The 18,739-nt window shown below is 48.9% G+C and overlaps 1 protein-coding gene across 6 annotated transcripts in view; it reads right to left on the reverse strand.

Annotated features, from left to right (window-relative positions):
• TIAM2 (TIAM Rac1 associated GEF 2) overlaps positions 1 to 18,739 on the reverse strand; it is a 246,507-nt gene that overhangs the window by 133,262 nt on the left and 94,506 nt on the right. The window contains exon 1 of one of the 6 annotated variants that reach the window (XM_070073354.1): positions 8,118 to 8,300. The exons of the other annotated variants lie outside the window; for them this stretch is intronic. The gene's annotated coding sequence lies outside the window, so the exon portion shown is untranslated. Of the gene's footprint in view, positions 1 to 8,117; positions 8,301 to 18,739 lie in introns of those variants that run through there. 6 annotated transcript variants of the gene reach the window in all.

Consider the following 18,739-nt stretch of genomic DNA (forward strand, 5'->3'; position numbering starts at 1 on the left):
GAGAGACAGAGAGAAAGGTCTTCCTTTGCCGTTAGTTCACCCTCCAATGGCCGCCGCAGCCGGCGTACCGCGCTGATCCGATGGCAGGAGCCAGGTACTTCTGGTCTCCCATGGGGTGCAGGGCCCAAGTACTTGGGCCATCCTCCACTGCACTCCCTGGCCACAGCAGAGAGCTGGCCTGGAAGAGGGGCAACCGGGACAGAATCCGGCGCCCCGACCGGGACGAGAACCCGGTGTGCCGGTGCCGCTAGGTGGAGGATTAGCCTAGTGAGCTGTGGCGCGGGCCGCTACCTGGTTTTTTTTTTTTTTTTTTTTTTTTTTGACAGGCAGAGTGGACAGTGAGAGAGAGAGACAGAGAGAGAAAGGTCTTCCTTTGCCGTTGGTTCACCCTCCAATGGCCGCCGCTGCAGCCGGCGCACCGCGCTGATCCGATGGCAGGAGCCAGGAGCCAGGTGCTTTTCCTGGTCTCCCATGGGGTGCAGGGCCCAAGCACCTGGGCCATCCTCCACTGCACTCCCGGGCCACAGCAGAGAGCTGGCCTGGAAGAGGGGCAACCGGGACAGAATCCGGCGCCCCGACCGGGACGAGAACCCGGTGTGCCGGCGCCGCTAGGCAGAGGATTAGCCTAGTGAGCTGTGGCGCGGGCCGCTACCTGGTTTTAAACCAGCGCTTTCCCCAGCCTCCTGGACGTGCACCTGCCTGACTTCCGCTCGGTTGCTGCCCTGACTCAAGAGCTCTTTTCTGTAAGTTTTTGTCTTACGGAGAAGCTATTAGTCATCCTCAGACATTGCTGCAATTTTCCTTAACGTGTAGGATTCTTTCACAATAAACCTGGTAATGTTTCAGCTAACATCATTACTGAAACTTGTAGGAGAGAAGAGTAAGTAGTTTTAAGTACAGTTCAGATTTACTAACTTACACAAAGCTAAACCTATGGGATATCCGAAGTTGATGGACATACAGAGGGAGGGCAAGTGTGCTGCTGGCTGCCCACTCCCAGGCTGCCTGGGGCACAGGAGCCCTGGGTGCTGTGGGTGCCATCGTCCCTATCTCACGGAACAGGAATCGTCACCCTTCCGGAGATCAAACCATCTGAGCAAAATCACTAAGGGGTATAGGGCAGACTCGAACCTGGATCTTTGTAGTCATTTTTAAAATATATGACTTATACTAAAATAATTCACAATTCTTCTATACTTTTTTTTACAGTTATTTATTTATTGAAAGGCAGAGTGAGTGAGTGAGAGAGAGAGAGAGAGAAAGAGAGAGCTGGTTCACTCTCCAAATGGCTAAAATGCCCAGAGCTGGGCCGATCCGAAGCCAGGAGCTTCCTCTGGGTCTCCCATGTGAGTGCAGGAGCCTGAGCTCTTGGGCCATTGTCTGCTGCTTTTCCAGGCCATCAGCAGGGGGCTGGATTGGAAGTTGAGCAGCCGGGACCCGTAAGGGGTGCCCACACTGTAGGTGGAAGCCTAACCTAGTACCCCACAGTGCCAGCCCCATCTTCCATGCTTCTTATCCTGAAATTTTTCTACGTTCTGTTGGAAATATACAACTTGCCTTCCACACTCCTCTTAGTGGAGTGGCTGTAGCCAGTTGGTGCCCCTCTCCCCACGAAACCATTGTGTGAGTCTTTATGGGGGCTATCCTCTTTGCAACAGGTAAGGCTTCCACAGTCTAGGACAGAGGGGTGGACATGAACAGAAAACTGAAATGATATGTGAATAAAGGAGCATTCAGGTTAAAATTAAGTGATTGCACACTTCTGGTTCACAGGAACACTGAGCAAACAAGAATTCCATTTCTTTGACACTGACACTTCATGGTCATCATCCTCAATATCAATTTTAATTTAGAATATGATGTCCCAAAGGCTGAGGGGTGAGGTGTGGCCATGATCTAGAAGCGAGGCAGGAAAGAATGCTCCTCAGGACTCAAAGAACCAAGGGGGCACCTTCCCAAAGCCTGTTCCAGTCCAGGCCAAGGCACTGGAACAGTTCCATAATAAACAAACGCATATCATGAAGTCAATGTGACACTCACACGTTTAAGGTAAAATTTCTCATTCATATTCAGCTGCTTCCGCTCTGTCACCTGGCTTCCTTGGGAGGATGCACTTTTATTGATTGATGTAAAGATGATTCTTTTTTACATTTTTACTTGAAAGGTAGAAAGAGACAGAAAGAGGGAGGGAGGGTGGGAGAGAGGGGAGGAAGGGACAGAGAGAGAGACAGAAAGAGACCTTCCATCTGTTGAATCACAACCTAAACACTTGCAATAGCCAAGATAGGGCCAGGCCAAAGCCAGAAGCCAGGAGCTCCATCCGGGTCTCCCACACTGGTGGAAGGGACCCAGGTGTTTGGGCCATCACCTGCTGCCTCCTAGTCGCATTAGCAGGGAGCTGGGCAGGAAGTAGGGTAGGCGGGACTTGAACGAGGCATTCTGATACGGGATGCGGGAGTCCCAAGCACCAACGTAACTGCTGTCCCAAATGCCCATCCCTGTTGTCACAAAGATTTACTGAATAGCTTTTCTGTCTCAGGCAATGTTCTGGGCCCTGAAAATACAACAATAAACCAAGCAGACCCCTTCTCCCCCAAAATCCCCGCTCTCCTGGAGCTCCTATGGCAGTGGAAAGAGAAAGAAGCAACCACCAAGGACGATCAAGCACAGATAGAGGGAATAAGCATCGGCAAAACAGGACTGAAGGGGGAGGGGGTACAGTGGCAGAGTTTCCAGAAGGGAGCAGAAGGAAGCTGACGTAAAGACTGGCAGGACAGAGGCCAGTGCCGTGGCTTACTAGGCTAATCCTCTGCCTGCGGTGCCAGCACCCTGGGTTCTAGTCCCGGTCGGGGCGCCGGATTCTGTCCTGGTTGCCCCTCTTCCAGGCCAGCTCTCTGCTGTGGCCAGGGAGTGCAGTGGAGGATGGCGCGGTGGCCATTGGAGGGTGAACCAACAGAAGGAAGACTTTTCTCTCTGTCTCTCTCTCTCACTGTCCACTCTGTCAAAAAAAAAAAAAAAAAAAAGACTGGCAGGACGGGAGACCGTGGGCATGCTGGGGAAAGAGCATCTTAGGCAGAGGTGACAAAAAGTACCAAGGCCAACATGGCGGGGGCGGGGGCGGGGCAAAGATGAGACCAGAGGGGATGAGAAGCCCACAGGTGCAGCCCAGAGGGACGTATGAAAGACTCGGGCTGTGAACTGGGAACCTCATCGGTAGAGGGTTGTGACGGGGAGGGTTCGTCACCGGACGGATGTTTAACGAAGATCTGGAACATGAGTGGCAAGGGGAGGCAGAGAGGACCTGTTGGCTGCGGCCATGATCCACATGAGAGGTGAGGATGGCTCGGACCCAGGTCATAGAGGAAAAACTGCAAGGGACAGCACAGCCCCCAGGACTCACGGTGGGGTGGGAGTGAGTGGTGAGAGGCATCCAGGATGACATGGCAACTTCCAATCTAAGCCACAGAGGCACGGGGAAGGCAGAGCAGGCTGGGGGAAGACGCTGGCCCTGAGGTGTTCACTGGATATGAAAGTGGCCACACTGACTGCACGTTTGGGTCCGAGACTCCAGAGTCCAGCAAGGAGAGGGCTGGAGGCACAGCCTTGCTACTCAACCGTATGCAGCCAGGACTTGGACCACAACTTGGACAAGCTCTCCACAAGGAAACCAGGGGCAGGCAAGGGGTCCAAGGAGTCCCTGGGCCACTGTAACAGCGGCGAGCATCCAGGAGAAGAGACACCTGCAAAGGCAGGGAACCGAGGGCACAGTTGGCAAACCGAACCAAGGAAGGAAACCAAGAGAGAGCTACAAGAAAACAGTTTCAGGGAGACCGTGAGCAACAGTGTCCAATAAGGGCTGAGGGCGGGGCACTGGATTCAGCAGATTTAGAACACAGAGCAGTGCAGGGGTGGAGCGAGCCGGGATCAGAGTGTGAGGATGAGCTCAGCGAGGGTGCAGGAGGAGAACTGAGGCCAGGCACAGAAGGGGTCTCACTACACAGGGGGGCAGCGGAATCAGATGGTGGCTGGCTGGGAGCAAGGCCAGGGAAGGGCTGTTGGGGTGGATGTGTGTGTGTGTGTGTGTGTGTGTGGAGAGGGGGTTGTGTGTGTGATGCTTCCTTTCACCTGTGTTTACAATGCTTCTTGCACCTCACAGGGGTGGCCACAGATGACCTGAAAACAAGCCTGTTTCCATTCTTTCCACCCAGAGCTTCTTCCCTCTTTGCCTGTAACCCCAGGGATGTCAGCTACTGCCTTCTCCGGTCCATAAACCCCACATCTCTGTAGCTCTCCTCCACACCATCTCTATTTTAGAGGTCCTGCCCTTGCAATCCTGCAGCCAGACACATGAGCGGTGGCCAAGTCCACAGCTGGAGAAGGGTTCTTCTCACTTTCCAGACTTCTAGAGATAACCAGGATTGTTTAGCCTTTATCTAAGTCCCAGGAATGTCCTGGATCAACCTCGTCCTGCTGCTATCTGGGTGCCCACCACCTCGCTTTCTGAGAGTATCAGTGATAACTCAGTCTATCACCTTGTACGTAAAGTTTAGTTTTCCAAAAGTGCCTCCCACGACACTCTCTTGGCATCAACACCAAAGCTCGTGGGCTGTGCTTCTGCCCCGCCCACAGCCACGCTCTTGCAAGGCACAGAACCGTATCAAAGCTGAAGCACTCTCTGTTGGCACAGGACCACAAAGGGAACCAGAGCCAAAGTCTGCGTCGAGGCTGGAACAGGAGCAGACTGACAGCCGTAGCCCAGCCAAGGCTGTTTCGTCACGCACCCTGGAGTAGCACACAAGCATCTCCAATTCTCTCTGGCGTGATCATGGGGATAACGGCCTCGGACCGAATGCTCAGCTTTGAACTTCACCCTTGTCTCTGACCAGTTCTACAGGTTTCTGCATGTGAAGAGTCGAGCAACTGCAGACAGAAAATATTCAGGGAAGGGGCCGGCACTGTGGCACAGCAGGTTAAGCCACCATCTGCAGCACTGGCATCCTATATGGACGCCGGTTCAAGTCCTGGCTGCTACACTTCCAATCCAGCTCCCGGCTAATGCACCTAGGAAAGCAGCAAAACCCACCACCCACGTGGGAGACCCGGAAGAAGCTCCTGGCTTCAGTGTGGCCCAGCTCTGGTTGTTGCAGTCAAAGGGGGAGTGAACCAGTGCATGCAAGACTTTTCTCTCTCTGCCTCTGCCTCTCCCTCTCTGTAACTCTGCTTTTCAAATATATAAATAAATAAATCCTTAAAAACTTTCAGGAAAAAAACCCCCAACCGTGTCTGTGTTGAATATGTACAGACTTTTTCTTCTTGTCATCTCCCCCTAAACAACACAGTGCTGCAACTATTTAAACAGCTTTTACCTTGTACATGGGATTCTAAGTAATCTAGAGATAAAGTACACAGGAGGGCCTGCAGGGGTTACACACAAGTACTGTACCATTTTATATGCCATTCTTGACAATCCACGAATGGTGGAACCTGCAAAGGTCCTGCAGATTCTGAGGCATAACAGTACATGCACACACATACACGTAGACACACACGTGTCCCCACTGACATACTCAGATACGTGGGACATGCCCAGGTGTTCCCAGTTAAGGAAAGAGGCAATGACAGCAAGGGCTAACTAACAGGACTCCTGAACCTTAGCCCAGCTGAGCAACACCATCTCCGTGGCTCGGGACAAGTCACTTCCGCTCTGGGGTGCTTCAGTCTCCACCCAAGAAAAACTGTCTAAGGTGCGTTTTCAGCTCTACGATTCTGCCTCGCAATACTGTGGGCTACAGACAGCTGAAAGTACAGCATGAGAGTCCTGGAACACCAGAGTTAAAGCTCCTAATGTTGTAAGCCTGCTTTGAAGAGGACTGGCAGGGGACTGTGGTGGCTAAGCTACCGCTAGGATGAGTTTGAGTCCTGGCTCCACTTGGGATCCAGCTCCCTGCTAATGCACACCCTAGCAAACGGCAGGTGATGGCTCAAGGACTTGGGTCCCTGCCACCCACGCTGGGAGACCTGGATGTAGCTCCTGGCTCAGCCTGGCTGGCGTGTCCACTTGGGGAGTAAACCAGCAGATGGAAGATCTCTCTCCTCTTCTCCCTCTCACTCTGCCTTTCAAGTAAATAATAAAGAAATAAATAGACTAGGTAATAAAAAGTAGAATTTGACAGAAATTCACATTTCTTACTTTTTACCATCTTTACTACTGTTGTTATTTCTTTCAATGCCATATCCTTATTTTTTTAATGGTCCTTCTCTAAAGTCATCATTACTTTGGCATCTATCTAAGGTACACTTAAAAGGAAAAAATGCAAATTAGCCCTTAAAAATTTAAAAAAAAAAAATCAAAAAAGTCCTTGTTCTGAATGTTCCATAAAAGGGACTTAAAAAAAAATCTGACAGCTCAACTAAAGGATTGCACTAACCTGAGTCATCGCCACCACAGAAGTGAGTCAAGCAGAGAGACGGGGGGCAGTGCCCCATCAGATATTTAGGCAGCCAGGCTCGGAGCGCTCTCATTCAGCATTCGCAGTGGGAAAAGCTGCAGAGACCTTGCACGAGGAAACACGGCTTTGCTCAACCATCTCGGGCCACCGGCACAGAATCAGCAGTTTCACTGAGTGGGCAGTGAGGAGCCACTTAGGACAATCTCCTCTCAAGGAGCCTCACTCTGACCGTGCACCCCAGGTCCCCCCTCTGCAGGCCTGCGCGAGGAGAAGGCTCTACCAGCCCCGCCCTCTGTGCCAAAGTGCTGCAAGAAGGGGCTATCTGTGTGCATTCACAACACCACTCAGCGTGGTGAGCACGGGGTTGAGTCCTAAGGTCCTTCAACAGACGTGAGTGTCTGCCCACAAGCTCTGGTAAAACTCGACGTGGTGACATGTGTTAATCTGAGTGGAGAGGAGACAGGCAGCTTTCGCTCTGTTCCCCTTTTAGAGGGTGGCCGGCTCTGTCTGGGCAGTGTTTGCTGGATTCAAAGGAATAGTAATCAATAAAACGTGACCAAGTCCTCCATCCATCCTCTAACCTGCCTGGACCACACTCACTATTCCGTCATCACCACAAGCCACAGATAATTCACAAAATACCACACAGAAGACAGCCCTAATGCAACTGAAAAGGAACACACATCGCCCACCCGAAAATGACGCTTAACCTCATTATGCGCAAAGTACATCCGAAATTGCAGAGTCCCTACGAGTGATGGAAGCCCACAGCAAAATGCTAACCGTGTTAGGAGAGATCCCAGGCGCTTACTTTCCAGCAATTCTATAAATAATCCTCTCCAAGTTATAACAACTCCAGTGAAGCTTCCTATTTCTGTCTCTCCACCTACCAATTTTCTGGGAATTACATGTTGGCCAAAGTAATGTAAAGCAAGACAGCTCTATGCCAAAGCCAGGGCTCCTCGGCGCTGCGCGCATGAGCGCCTCGCATCCAACACCCTAATGAAGGAGCAAGCAGCCGCTGTGGGGTACAACGCAAATCCAGCATGCTGCTCCAGCAAGGCACCCCTCCCTAAATAACAGGGACTCCATTCCCCCCCCCACCCAGAAGTTCAAGACAAAAAGTTAAGAACACACAACACTCAACGGTGAACTTTAAATTACAAGTCTGAAAAAAGAAACTCCCAGAGCAAAGCGCTCACTCAGCTCAACGCTGAAGCCCAGATTATATAATATCCAGGAAACTACAAAAATACAGTCTCTGCCACATTTTAATTTCCTGTTCTGCCCTGAAAGAATTAACGGGGGAAAGACAGTGGAAGAGTCGCTCCTGTTCTGACACGATCGCACTGAGAACTGGCGCTTTCTCGAGACACCAGGAAAAACCAAAGCCACACGCTCAGCTTTTGTAGGATTAATTAGAGACGCAGGGCAGGCGACGGCCATCCATCACCGATAGGTGCTGGAAAGTACACAGACACTCAAGTCTGAGGTCAGTCACTCCCTTACGCAGAGCAACGTGTGCAACCCAAGTACAAAATAATAAAAAACCGATAAGTCACACACAGCGATGTACTGCCAAAGCGGCGTTCACAGACTCATTCACGTCTCACTTAGAAAATTAGGACTTAACTCCAGAGGGAGGGAAGTCAACACTTACAACCTTACCTCTGCCAAAACTCTGCAAGTAGCCGCTTTCTCTCGGGGTCTCTCAGTTCACAGAAGCACTCTCAGACGATACACACATCCACGATCTCTCTCTTCCTACTGCCCACCGTAAGCCAGGAAACAGCGTCTAACACTTCCAATGCTCAGCCGTTGAGAGCTAAAAACAGATCCTGTGCAATGCTGGATGTATTTTTGTCTGCTAGCTACACACCCTCATCATGTTCAATTTTTTCCATTGGTGGAACAGTATGATGCAGACTTAACCAGAAAGTGGTTTTCCATGGGCTGCCTGGAGCGCTCAGAGCCCAGGCTCACCCATGACTGGGCTGCCGTTGAACACGCATTCCACAATGACCACCAAAGTTCCATAGGAACCAGGCTCCACGGTTTGCTAAATAAAGGTTTACTCACTTGAGGGGCGCCCTGGCTCCTTTTTTAAGCCCTTTAAGCTGTTGGAATCCACACCTACCTGCCTTGCGCTAGAGCAGTAGTAAACATTCTAACTCCAAACCGCAGCTGGAACGTCACGGCCATAAAAACCCTGCCTCCAGAGTGGCCCTTAGAAAACGACTCTGTGATTTGTAAAATATCGGGTATACACCTACTTGGTGTCCCTTGCCGGAGTTAGTTCATGTCTAAGATAGCCAAGCTACTGTGTCCTACACTGGAAGTCCAGTCTGGGACCACTTTACCCAGAACATGCAATACGTCGCTTTAAATATAACCTACTCATCAGAGGCTCTGAGTGTTGCTAAATCTTGCCAGAGCCTTTGATGACCTTAAAGAACACCAAAGAGGGGCCCGCGCTGTGGCGCAGCAGGTTAACATCCTGGCCTGAAGTGCCAGCATCCCATATGGGCAACAGTTCTAGTCCCGGCTGTTCCTCTACCGATCCAGCTCTCTGCTATGGTCTGGGAAAGCAGTGGAAGATGGCCCAAGTCCTTGGGCCCCTGCACCCATGTGGGAGACCCAGAAGAAGCTCCTGGCTCCTGGCTTTAGATCAGTGCAGCTCTAGCTGTTGCAGCCATCTGGGGAGTGAACCAATGGATGGAAGACCTCTCTCTCTCTCTCTGTTACTCTGTCTCTCAAATAGATAAAATAAATCTTAAAAAAAAAAAAAAAGATAAAGCAACATTTTCAGGCCATTTTATATTAGCGATGGGGACAGGGACTGAATGGGAGACCAAAATCTCATCTGTGTGGTGGTGTTAATTTTTTTTTTTTTTTAACATTTTTATTCATTTGAGAGGTAGAATTATATACAGACAGGGGGAGAGACAGAGAGAAAGGTCTTCCATGGGCTGGTTCACTCCCCAAATGGCCATAATGGCCAGAGCTGAGCCAATTTGAAGCCAGGAGCTAGGAGCTTCCTCCAGGTCTCCCACATGGATGCAGGACCCCAAGCACTTGGGCCATCTTCCACTGCTTTCCCAGGCCACGGTAAAGAGCTGGATTGAAAGAGGAGCAGCCAGGACATGAACTAGCACCCATATGGGATGCCAGCGCCACAGGCAGAGGCTTAGCCCAGTGCACCACAGTGCCGGGCCTGATGTTTTGAAAACATAAAGTTCAATCAGAAGGTTTCAAGATGAACATAGTCTAAATATATATGTTATCCTTGATTAAAATGTCAAGGGCTTTTAAAGTTAACTTTTCATTATTTTACCTGTTCAAAGATTTTCTTACTTATTTGAAAAGCAGAGTAAGAGAAGGAGAGAGAAATCTCCCACCCACTGGTTTACTCCCCAGATAGCCACAATAGCCAGGCCTGGGCCACACTGAAGCCAAGAGCCAGGAGCTCCATCAGGACCTCCCTGTGGGTGTCAGGGACCCAAGCACTCAGGCCACCATCTGCTACCTCCCAGGTGCATTAGTGGGAAGCTGGATCAGAAGCAGGGTAGCCAGGAAACAAACTAAAACAACAACATGGGATGCGTGTGTCCCCAAAACAGCTTAACCTTCTGCGCCACACCTGCCCCTAATGCTTATTTTAAACCTGCAATTAGACAAACATATGCAACAGACACGATTCTTTTTTCATATCACTGACTAGATTTTAATATAGACAGGTAAGCTTTTGACTCTTTATCTGGATGGGAAAACGTATCTCCATACACAGCCATATGGCTACACACACACACACACACCCCTTTTTCCATTTGTAGCCGATGAACACTTGAAGGTGGGCTTCCTAATCTGACTGGTGAACATTACGCTTTTCACCTTACGTGAAAGCATCAGTCTGATTCTTATAAAAATTAGTCTAACTGCCACAAAAATTTAGATGTGCACCCAGAGACAAGGAATACTCGGTGCTGGTGGAATAGGCCAGAAAAACTGCCCCATTCCAACCTTGCATTCCAGATAAAGACCCAAAACCGGATGTGACTGCACAAGGTCGCAGAGCTAGTCAGTCGCGCACAGCCGCACCACCCAAGCAACCACAGGCCCGGGCAGAAGGCAGCAGGTTGCCATGGAAGCCAAGTCACATAACATAAAAGTAAGAAGTCCCAAAATGTTAATTTGATGTGTGTGTGTTTGAAAATTCTCTAAGTAAACACAGAAGTATGAATGTTCCTATTCCTTTAGACCTAACAATATCATTTTTACTACTTAAAAAAAGGTAAAATAAAGTCAGTCAGCATAAAAGAAAGCCTTCTATAAACCTTGAAACAGATGAAGGATTTCTTTAAACAAAGAGAGTAGGATGTGGAATTATATCCCAAAGAAGGAGGAAATTTAAAGATAAAGGTTTCTGAGGGTGAAAAACCATACTAAAAGAATAGTAAATGCATGGACATATTTGCATGTCCCCACTCTCTCCAAGCCTGGAGAATTTAAGACAATTTTGACCTTTTGATACAATTTATACATAGATCCCTTTACACCAGCCAGAACTGCCTGTAAAAACGAATTCTCTTCAACATTCCTCAGACATTTCAAGTGGGCTTGCATTGTCTGGTTCCATTTTTTATCATTGAGGTCACTCAAATAACTCTAGTCTATGCATTTACAAAGTCACTAGGGTTTCCAACAATGTAAGGTCTTTTCAAGTTCTTTGGACTTAGCTCAACTACACTGAAACACACCCAATGTAGTTCTGCGTCCTAAAATTAAAAGCCCAGCGTATTTCCAAATCATAAAACTACACTCGACCCTCCTAATGCTTCATTCTGAGATACTATTGTCACAGGACACATGCATATGTGTTAACAGTCATCGGAAACTAAATTCCCTTTGCAAACATCTCTAAGAGACATGTGCATTACTGCTTATGATGCATTCAATTCCGAAGCATACGATCCAGAATGACACGAAGGGTAATTGGGAGCAAACATTGACAACTACAGCATTCGAGTGAGGGGTTTGTGGGTATTCACTGTACAGTTCTCTTGACTTTCCAATATTACTGCAAATTTTCTTAATAAAACATTGTTCAGAAATTGCATATATACACATCCCATATAAATCAGTCTGTGAAAACAGCATGTGTGCTTACTCAAGACTAAGCAAAAATGGCTGTTCACCTGACAGCATCAAGGATGTGAACACCCTGCTCTGTGAGTCCATGCGTGTGCGGAGCATGCACACACAGGGTGCAGTAGGACCCAGAGAACTGGAGACTGCATGTGATTGCACGGGGCATCCGAATGCCTCTAAAATAAAAATACTTTGAGAGTCACCATCACACGACAAAATGGTTGTAATAAAAAGCAAGATGCAGTCGAAATATTTTAAGCTTCAAAACCAGTAGGCCTGGGCTGTTGATCCATTTCTCAGTAACTTAAGATGCTTTCCGTATCCCATTTCCTTCACGGTAAATAAAACAGATTGATAATAATAGTGCCTATCACAAATAAAAATATAAACAAATCGGTATGAATCTGTAGGCTGTGATAAGAATAACTGACATTGAAAACACAGTTCTAAAGTAATATGAGCTGTCAGAAATAAGCCTGGGGCTGGTGCTGTGCTGTTGTAGGTTGAGCATCTGCCTGCAGGGCCGGCATCCCATATGGATCAGCTGCTCCACTTCCGATCCAGCTCTCTGCTATGGCCTGGGAAAGCAGCAGAAGACGGCCCAAGCGATTGGGGCCCTGCACCGGCATGGGAGACCCAGAAGAAGCTCCTGGTTTCAATCAGCCCAGCTCCAGCCACTGCAGTCATTTGGGGAGTAAATCAGTGGATGGAAGGCCATTCTGCCTGCAACTCTGCCTCTCAAGCAAATAAACAGAATGGAAAGGGGAGAGGGGGGAGGGGAGAGGGGGAAGCGGGAAGGGGGAAGGGGGAAGGCAGAGAAAGGGAAAAAAAGGAAAAGGAAAAGGAAAAGGAAATGGAAACAGAAATGGAAGGAAGGAAGGAAAGAAGCTCTCTGCGGCTCACTAGGCTAATCCGCCTGCGGCGCCGGCACCCCAGGTTCTAGTCCCGGTTGGGACACCGGATTCTGTCCCGGTTGCCCCTCTTCCAGTCCAGCTCTCTGCTGTGGCCCAGGAGGGCAGTGGAGGATGGCCCAGGTGCTTAGGCCCTGCACCCGCATGGGAGACCAGGAGGAAGCACCTGGCTCCTGGCTTTGGATCGGTGCAGCGCACCAGCCACCGTAGTGGCCATTTGTGGGGTGAACCAATGGAAGGAAAACCTTTCTCTCTCTCTCTCTCTCTCTCTCTCTTTCTCTCTCTCTCTCTCTCTCTCATTGTCTAACTCTGCCTGTCCAAAAAAAAAAAAAAAACTTAGGAAACCCAACTCAAACCCACATTCCTCATTGTCAAAGTCAATCACAGAATGGTACTGATGGAATATCCCACCACACGTCATTTTGATTACTAAGCTACAGTCAATTCATGGTAAACATAAAATACAAATAATCAAAGCTAAAAATAGAAATTACCTTGGCAGGTATTATGGCACAACAGGTTTGGCCATCACCTGGAGAACCCACATCCCATATCAGAGGACCTGGCTTGAGTCCTGTCTGCGCCACATTTCCCAACCAGCTTCCAGCTAATGCACTTGGGATGCAGCAGATAACAGTCTCCATGACCCACATAGGAGACCCAGATGGAGCTCCTGGCTCCTGGCTTTGCCCTGGCTCAGCCCCAACTGTCACAAGCATTTGGAGAGTGAGCCAGCAGATGATAGATCTCTCTCTCTCTCTCTCTCTCCCTCCCTTTCTGTCACTCTGCCTTTCAAATCAACAATAAAAACTGTATATTCCCGGTCGGTGCCACGGCTCACTAGGCTAATCCTCCGCCTTGCGGCGCCGGCACACCAGGTTCTAGTCCCGGTCGGGGCACCGGATTCTGTCCCTGTTGCCCCTCTTTCAGGCCAGCTCTCTGCTGTGGCCCGGGAGTGCAGTGGAGGATGGCCCAAGTGCTTGGGCCCTGCACCTGATGGGAGACCAGGAGAAGCACCTGGCTCCTGCCTTCCGATCAGCACGGTGCACCGGCCATAGTGCGCCAGCTGTGGCTGCCATTGGAGGGTGAACCAACAGCAAAAGGAAGACCTTTCTCTCTGTCTCTCTCTCTCTCACTATCCACTCTGCCTGTCAAATTAAAAAAAAAAAAAAAAAAAACACTACATATTCATATATAAATTATCTTTACTTAAATAAGATATTCAAATATTCAAACAGGATTGCATTAGGTTAAATAACGCTTTACAAGGGTAAGCGTCTACCCAGGAGTCAATCACAGTCTGCGCAAAAGCCTCAGAGACAGCTCTGTGCTGAGAGAAACTTCCTCACTCCTGATGGGAGCAGCATTCCAAATACCCTGAGCCGAAAGCACCTAGAACCTGAGAATGCAGTTGCAAAACCTCCCTTAATTAATGTGTGAGTAGAAGCAAACAAGACCCACACACTATGCACAGGAAATCCACAGAAATATTATTTGCAGAGGTGATTTTTTTTTCTCCCCATTTGGTCAAAAAGCCAACATCTAACAAGACAGGGATGCCCACCAGCCCAGCAATTACAGCCAGGGTACTTGGGACTGGCCGCCATGTCTGCAACTGGAGTGGTCTGACGGTTTGCCCCCACGTGTGACGCTGAAAACCCACAGGAAGGCACAGTGGACGTGTGCAGTCTGTCTGTCATTCAGTCAGCATCCATGGGAGGCAATGCTCAGGGCTCAGGCACTTGGGTGCCTGCCCCCCACTGGGAGACCTGGACTGAGCTCCTGTCTCCTGGATTCAGCCTTGACCTGCCCTCACTGTGCAAACATTTGGGGCATGAACTAGCAGATGAGCGCGCGCTCTCTCTCTCTCTCTCTCTCTCTCTCTCTCTCTCTCTCCAATACAGAAAGTTTTTAAGTAAAATAAGCTACCCTACATGAGACCACGGCCCCTCAAGAAAAACATCACCAAGTTCCTGCTGAAGTTCCCAGCCATCCCTCTGTGGCATTCTGCATTCCAGGCTGCCTGGGCTCCAGAAGATGCCTGCACAGCCCACCAGCCACATCCTCAGTGTGAATCCAAGACAGCAGCACCCTGCACAGGACTGGCCATGGACTCCTGCCTCCTGCCCGGGGAGACGCTAGGGACACCACAGAAGTCCCAGGAGTAGCTGCTGTGAGCTCAGCTCTCACAGCCACAAAATCACATGGTCCAAACTTTTGCTCTTTGTAAACCTCCTCCTGAGATGAAGCCCACCCCACAGTGATTCCACGTGGGAAGAAAACAGAGTCCATTGCTCAATTTCAAAACTTAGTATCGGGGCCAGTGCTGTGGCACAGCTGGTAAAGTCATTGCCTGCAGTGCCGGCATCCCATATGGGTGCTGGTTCAAGTCTTGGCTGCTCTACTTCCAATCCAGCTCTCTGCTATGGCCTGGGAAAGCAGTGGAAGATGGCCCAAGTCCTTGGGCCCCTGCATCCATGTGGGAGACCTGGAAGAAGCTCCTGGCTCCTGACTTTGGACTGGCGCAGCTCTAGCCATCGTGGCCACTGAAGGAGTGAACCACCAGATGGAAGAATTCTCATTCTCTCTCTCATTCTCTCTCTCTCTCTCTCTCTCTCTCTCTCTGCCTCTCTGTAACTCTGACTTTCAAAAAAAATAAATGAATCTTAAAAAAAAAAAAAAAAAAAAACAATATCTAGAGCCAGCGTTGTGGTGCAGCAGGTAAAGCTGCCACCTGCAATGGCCACATCCATATGGGCGCTGGTCTGCTCCACTTCCGATCCAGGTCCCTGCCAATCAAAGCAGGTGAGGAAGGCCCAAGTGCGCCCCTGCCTCCACCTGGAAGCCCAGAAGAAGCTCCTGGCTCCTGTTTCCATCTGGCCCTGCCCCAGCTGTTGCAGCCATTTTGGAAATAAACCAGCAGATGTAAGATCTCTCTCAGTCTGTGCTTCTCATTCTGTAACTGATTTTCAAATATAGAAATAAATCTTAAAAAAACAATATCTAATAGGCATTGACTAAGACAAATCCAGCTAAATCCTAAAAATAATAAACAAAAACCACCGGTGAACACAGCAAGAAGATAACTCTGATCCTGCTGCCCCACACCACTGAGAGGAGGAAGGCTGGCCTCTTACATCTTTCCTAAAATTATGCACCACTTGTGCGGGCCCTGGAGTATACCATCACAGTCACTCGATCACTGTGGATTAAATGAGAACAAAATACATTTTTAACTGTTTTTTTTTTTTAAAGGAAACTGGAGATGTCTCAAAATCAATAGCCAATTTTAAGAAAATTCACAGTGTAATACTAGCATACTGTGTATTGTTTTAGAACCACAGTAAATCTAAATTCTTTATTATAAGGTTTTACTAAGTTTTTTTTCAAGAAAATAAAATGTGCAAAATAAGGTGTTTTTTTTTCTTGTTTGTTTTTTTTTTTTTTTTTTTTTTTTTGACAGGCAGAGTGGACAGTGAGAGAGAGAGACAGAGAGAAAGGTCTTCCTTTGCCGTTGGTTCACCCTCCAATGGCCGCCGCGGCCGGCGCGCTGCGGCCGGCGCACCACGCTGATCCGATGGCAGGAGCCAGGAGCCAGGTGCTTTTCCTGGTCTCCCATGGGGTGTAGGGCCCAAGCACCTGGGCCATCCTCCACTGCACTCCCTGGCCACAGCAGAGAGCTGGCCTGGAAGAGGGGCAACCGGGACAGAATCCGGCACCCCGACCGGGACTAGAACCCAGTGTGCCGGCGCCGCAAGGTGGAGGATTAGCCTAGTGAGCCGCGGTGCCGGCCGCAAAATAAGTTTTAACAGAGTCAATTATCAGCAAAATGAGAAACCTATGTAACACTCAGACTTTATAACTATGCCATAACAAGTAAACCACAGGGCCTAGCATTGTGGTACAATGGGTTAAGCCGGCGTCCCAAACTGGAGTGCCAGGTTGAATCCTGGCTGTTGGACTTCCAAGACAGTTTCCTGCTAATGCTCCTGGGAAAGCAGCAGAAGACGGCCCAGGTACTTGGATCCCTGCACCCACATGGGGGACCCGGATGGAGCTCCGGGCTCCTGGTTTTAGCCTGACCCAGGCCCAGCTGTTGCTATCATTTGGGGGAATGAACCAGCAGACAGACGTGCTCTCTCACGCATGCGCTCTCCCTTCCTTCCTACCTGTCACTCTACCTTTCAAATAATCAATAAATCCTTGAAAAAAAGTCACCATATTTTAACCAATTACTTTTGTGTAAGTGATATAAAAATATACATCTAAAATTAATCCTTCATAAAAGTTTCCTTTAAAATGACTTGTTTCTTTCTTATAATTTTTATTTATTTTCATTTAGACAATGAAAGGCAAGGAGGAGATGGAGAGAGATCTCCTATCCACTGGTTCACTTCCCAAACATCTACAACAGCTAGATCTAGGCCAGGCTGAAGCCAGGAGCCCAGAGCCCCAGAGAGGTCTCCCACAGCGGGTGGCAAGAATCTACCTGCTCAGCCTACCACCTGCCACCTTCCAGGGTTCACACAGACAGGAAACTGGACTCAGGAGCAGAGCTAGGTCTCGAACCCAGGCACTCCGATACGGGATGAGGGCATCCCAGGCAGTATCTTAACTGCTGTGCCAAATGCTGGCCCCGAAAGTGATTTTTTTTTTCTATAGGCCATTATATCCAAATTAAATATACTTTGTCAATTAACAATGATGATATATAAATCATAAATTATGAAATTAAATAGCATGCTTTATAATAGATAACAGTCATATTTTTAAGTAGGTGACAAAATCAGTATTTAAAATCTTGCTGGGGCCAGCACTGTGGCATGCGGGTAAAGCCGCCGCCTGCAGTGCCAGCATCCTATATGGGCACCAGTTCAAATCCTGACTGCTCCTTTTCCAATCCAGCTCTCTGCTGTGGCCTGGGAAAGCAGTAGAGGATGGCCCAAGTGCTTGAGCCCCTGCACTCTCATGGAAACCCAGAGGAAGCTCCTGGCTCCTGGCTTCAGATCGGCACAGCTCTGGCCGTTACGGCCAATTGGAGAGTGAACCAGCGGATGGAAGACTCTCTCTTTCTCTCTGCCTCTCCTCTCTCTGTGTAATCTGACTTTCAAATAAATAAATAAATCTTTATATATAAAAATATATAAAATAAAATGAAATCTTCCTGCTGAAAAGAAACCTACAAAATGAGTTTCATCTAAGGAAAATTAAATGTTCCGTTAAAATACGTCATGTGGGAAATATGCTTGTCAAATCCGACTTGTAAACATTAGCCACTGTTCACAACATTTTTGAAGGGTGGTATTGGAACATTTAGGAGAGCAAAAGTAATCTGCCCAGATCAAAATGCAATTAAAGTGTTCTATTCAGTCTCTCCGTCAACTCAGTATTTTCCTTTTAAGGACTGAAGGGAACCCGTTTAGGCTGAAAGGTTCCTAATAAGTTTAATTCAGAGTAATTGAATCTGAGTTTCTGAAAAAAAAACCAGAAAGGTGATCTACCCAGCCCAACCCTCCTCCTAAATGGAGACCCTCCTCGAGATCCTGAACACCCTGAGGGATGGCAAGGTCACAGCTCTGTTAGAGGGCGCCCTCCGTGGAGACGTTACCAGTCCCCGGGATTTTAAACTGGTCCATCTAAAAGTTCCACTAATGAACTTTGGTCTTCCCGGTGTTACCAACACACAACCTCTTCCTCTCGTACTCCCACCCGGCCTGCGAACAACTAGAGACCATCAGAGACCACGGCTCCTCCTTGCTCTCCCTGCAGTCCAGCTTCTCCCTCCCTCCCAGTCTGTCTCCGGGAGGGAGGGTGAGAATTACTCTTGGAAAGCAACATAAACAAGGCCAAATGCATGTTCTCTACCAATCAGATTCACACAGAACAGAGCCCGCTCCTGCCTACAGGCCCCTTCTGCTGGGCCTGTTCAATCTAGGGAGGGTTGGGGCCCACTGGAGAGGACAGAATCCACACACTTCCAGAGCCCACTCGCGTGTGCGAGTTACACACTGCCCCCACTTCCGCAGCCAGGAAACCCTGTCACGCGACCATCCTGCACACCGTGAAGGCGTGAAGGAGAGGAACCGAGATGGGCCTGAAGACAGAGGGAGATTTCACTGTGTAGATTGGGGGTCAGATTCGGATACCTTCAGGACCGAGTGAGGTAGGGTGAGCGTGCATTCTGTAACACACAGGCGTCACTTGTTGGCCAATGAGACAGGCACGAGTATT

This window comes from Oryctolagus cuniculus, chromosome 5 (genome assembly GCF_964237555.1).
Source record: "Oryctolagus cuniculus chromosome 5, mOryCun1.1, whole genome shotgun sequence".
In the NCBI taxonomy this organism is placed as follows: Eukaryota; Metazoa; Chordata; class Mammalia; order Lagomorpha; family Leporidae; genus Oryctolagus; species Oryctolagus cuniculus.